The following is a 4950-nucleotide window of genomic DNA, read 5'->3' on the forward strand; positions in this document are numbered from 1 at the left end:
GATATCTCTGAGTACAAATAATGTAGTAGATGTGACCTGCAGTCCTATGTAACAGCACAGATAACACAGTGATATCTCTGAGTACAAATAATGTAGTAGCTGTCACCTGCAGTCCTATGTAACACCACAGATAACACAGTGATATCTCTGAGTACAGATAATGTAGTAGTCACCTGCAGTCCTATGTAGCACCACAGATAACACAGTGATATCTCTTGAGTACAGATAATGTAGTAGATGTCACCTGCAGTCCTATGTAACACCACAGATAATGTAGTAGATGTCACCTGCAGTCCTATGTAACAGCACAGATAACACAGTGATATCTCTGAGTACAGATAATGTAGTAGTCACCTGCAGTCCTATGTAACAGCACAGATAACACAGTGATATCTCTGAGTACAGATAATGTAGTAGTCACCTGCAGTCCTATGTAACAGCACAGATAACACAGTGATATCTCTGAGTACAGATAATGTAGTAGCTGTCACCTGCAGTCCTATGTAACAGCACAGATAACACAGTGATATCTCTGAGTACAGATAATGTAGTATATGTCATCTGCAGTCCTATGTAACAGCACAGATATCACAGTGATATCTCTAAGTACAGATAATGTAGTATATGTGACCTGCAGTCCTATGTAACACCACAGATAATGTAGTAGATGTCACCTGCAGTCCTATGTAACAGCACAGATAACACAGTGATATCTCTGAGTACAGATAATGTAGTAGTCACCTGCAGTCCTATGTAACAGCACAGATAACACAGTGATATCTCTGAGTACAGATAATGTAGTAGTCACCTGCAGTCCTATGTAACAGCACAGATAACACAGTGATATCTCTGAGTACAGATAATGTAGTAGCTGTCGCCTGCAGTCCTATGTAACAGCACAGATAACACAGTGATATCTCTGAGTACAGGTAATGTAGTAGCTGTCGCCTGCAGTCCTATGTAACAGCACAGATAACACAGTGATATCTCTGAGTACAGATAATGTAGATGTCACCTGCAGTCCTATGTAACACCACCGATAACACAGTGATATCTCTGAGTACAGGTAATGTAGTAGCTGTCGCCTGCAGTCCTATGTAACAGCACAGATAACACAGTGATATCTCTGAGTACAGATAATGTAGATGTCACCTGCAGTCCTATGTAACACCACAGATAACACAGTGATATCTCTGAGTACAGATAATGTAGTAGTCACCTGCAGTCCTATGTAACACCACAGATAACACAGTGATATCTCTGAGTACAGATAATGTAGTAGTCACCTGCAGTCCTATGTAACATCACAGATAACAGTGATATATCTGAGTACAGATAATGTAGTAGCTGTCACCTGCAGTCCTATGTAACACCACAGATAACATAGTGATATCTCTGAGTACAGATAATGTAGTAGTCACCTGCAGTCCTATGTAACACCACAGATAACATAGTGATATATCTGAGTACAGATAATGTAGTAGATGTGACCTGCAGTCCTATGTAACAGCACAGATAACACAGTGATATCTCTGAGTACAGATAATGTAGTAGATGTGACCTGCAGTCCTATGTAACACCACATAACACAGTGATATCTCTGAGTACAGATAATGTAGTAGATGTCCCTGCAGTCCTATGTAACACCACATAACACAGTGATATCTCTGAGTACAGATAATGTAGTAGTCACCTGCAGTCCTATGTAACAGCACAGATAACACAGTGATATCTCTGAGTACAGATAATGTAGTAGTCACCTGCAGTCCTATGTAACAGCACAGATAACACAGTGATATCTCTGAGTACAGATAATGTAGTAGCTGTCGCCTGCAGTCCTATGTAACAGCACAGATAACACAGTGATATCTCTGAGTACAGGTAATGTAGTAGCTGTCGCCTGCAGTCCTATGTAACAGCACAGATAACACAGTGATATCTCTGAGTACAGATAATGTAGATGTCACCTGCAGTCCTATGTAACACCACCGATAACACAGTGATATCTCTGAGTACAGGTAATGTAGTAGCTGTCGCCTGCAGTCCTATGTAACAGCACAGATAACACAGTGATATCTCTGAGTACAGATAATGTAGATGTCACCTGCAGTCCTATGTAACACCACAGATAACACAGTGATATCTCTGAGTACAGATAATGTAGTAGTCACCTGCAGTCCTATGTAACACCACAGATAACACAGTGATATCTCTGAGTACAGATAATGTAGTAGTCACCTGCAGTCCTATGTAACATCACAGATAACAGTGATATATCTGAGTACAGATAATGTAGTAGCTGTCACCTGCAGTCCTATGTAACACCACAGATAACATAGTGATATCTCTGAGTACAGATAATGTAGTAGTCACCTGCAGTCCTATGTAACACCACAGATAACATAGTGATATATCTGAGTACAGATAATGTAGTAGATGTGACCTGCAGTCCTATGTAACAGCACAGATAACACAGTGATATCTCTGAGTACAGATAATGTAGTAGATGTGACCTGCAGTCCTATGTAACACCACATAACACAGTGATATCTCTGAGTACAGATAATGTAGTAGATGTCCCTGCAGTCCTATGTAACACCACATAACACAGTGATATCTCTGAGTACAGATAATGTAGTAGATGTCACCTGCAGTCCTATGTAACACCACAGATAACACAGTGATATCTCTGAGTACAGATAATGTAGTAGATGTCACCTGCAGTCCTATGTAATACCACAGATAACACAGTGATATCTCTGAGTACAGATAATGTAGTAGATGTCGCCTGCAGTCCTATGTAACAGCACAGATAACACAGTGATATCTCTGAGTACAGATAATGTAGTAGATGTCACCTGCAGTCCTATGTAACAGCACAGATAACACAGTGATATCTCTCTGAGTACAGATAATGTAGTAGTCACATGCAGTCCTATGTAACAGCACAGATAACACAGTGATATCTCTGAGTACAGATAATGTAGTAGATGTCACCTGCAGTCCTATGTAACACCACAGATAACACAGTAATATCTCTGAGTACAGAAAATGTAGTAGTCACCTGCAGTCCTATGTAACAGCACAGATAACACAGTGATATCTCTGAGTACAGATAATGTAGTAGCTGTCACCTGCAGTCCTATGTAACACCACAGATAACACAGTGATATCTCTGAGTACAGATAATGTAGTAGTCACCTGCAGTCCTATGTAACAGCACATATAACACAGTGATATCTCTGAGTACAGATAATGTAGTAGTCACCTGCAGTCCTATGTAACAGCACAGATAACACAGTGATATCTCTGAGTACAGATAATGTAGTAGTCACCTGCAGTCCTATGTAACAGCACAGATAACACAGTGATATCTCTGAGTACAGAAAATGTAGTAGTCACCTGCAGTCCTATGTAACACCACAGATAACAGTTATATCTCTGAGTACAGATAATGTAGTAGCTGTCACCTGCAGTCCTATGTAACACCACAGATAACACAGTGATATCTCTGAGTACAGATAATGTAGTAGCTGTCACCTGCAGTCCTATGTAACACCACAGATAACACAGTGATATCTCTGAGTACAGATAATGTAGTAGTCACCTGCAGTCCTATGTAACACCACAGATAACACAGTAATATATCTGAGTACAGGAAATGTAGTAGTCACCTGCAGTCCTATGTAACACCACAGATAACACAGTGATATCTCTGAGTACAGATAATGTAGTAGTCACCTGCAGTCCTATGTAACACCACAGATTTCAGTGATATCTCTGAGTACAGATAATGTAGTAGTCACCTGCAGTCCTATGTAACACCACAGATAACATAGTGATATCTCTGAGTACAGATAATGTAGTAGATGTGACCTGCAGTCCTATGTAACAGCACAGATAACACAGTGATATCTCTGAGTACAGATAATGTAGTAGATGTGACCTGCAGTCCTATGTAACACCACATAACACAGTGATATCTCTGAGTACAGATAATGTAGTAGATGTCCCTGCAGTCCTATGTAACACCACATAACACAGTGATATCTCTGAGTACAGATAATGTAGTAGATGTGACCTGCAGTCCTATGTAATACCACAGATAACACAGTGATATCTCTGAGTACAGATAATGTAGTAGATGCCACCTGCAGTCCTATGTAACAGTACAGATAACACAGTGATATCTCTGAGTACATATAATGTAGTAGCTGTCGCCTGCAGTCCTATGTAATAGCACAGATAACAGTGATATCTCTGAGTACAGATAATGTAGTAGTCACCAGCAGTCCTATGTAACAGCACAGATAACAGTGATATCTCTGAGTACAGATAATGTAGTAGTCACCTGCAGTCCTATGTAACAGCACAGATAACACAGTGATATCTCTAAGTACAGATAATGTAGTAGTCACCTGCAGTCCTATGTAACACCACAGATAACACAGTGATATCCCTCTGAGTACAGATAATGTAGTAGTTACCTGCAGTCCTATGTAACAGCACAGATAACACAGTGATATCTCTGAGTACAGATAATGTAGTAGTTACCTGCAGTCCTATGTAACAGCACAGATAACACAGTGATATCTCTGAGTACAGATAATGTAGTAGTCACCTGCAGTCCTATGTAACAGCACAGATAACACAGTGATATCTCTGAGTACAGATAATGTAGTAGTCACCTGCAGTCCTATGTAACACCACAGATAACACAGTGATATCTCTGAGTACATATAATGTAGTAGATGTCACCTGCAGTCCTATGTAACACACTGTGACACATGATATGAGTATGAGTTGTGCTGAGGGCTGGCTGGGAGTTGTAGTCCATGTATGGAGTGGGTGACACTCCCCGTGCAGGTGGTGTGCAGTGTTTACCCAGCAGCGGAGTGGGAGGGGGCACAGGTACAGGCTATTCTGTACTGACAGGACGGGCAGGTCTGA

This window comes from Dendropsophus ebraccatus, chromosome 13 (genome assembly GCF_027789765.1).
Source record: "Dendropsophus ebraccatus isolate aDenEbr1 chromosome 13, aDenEbr1.pat, whole genome shotgun sequence".
In the NCBI taxonomy this organism is placed as follows: Eukaryota; Metazoa; Chordata; class Amphibia; order Anura; family Hylidae; genus Dendropsophus; species Dendropsophus ebraccatus.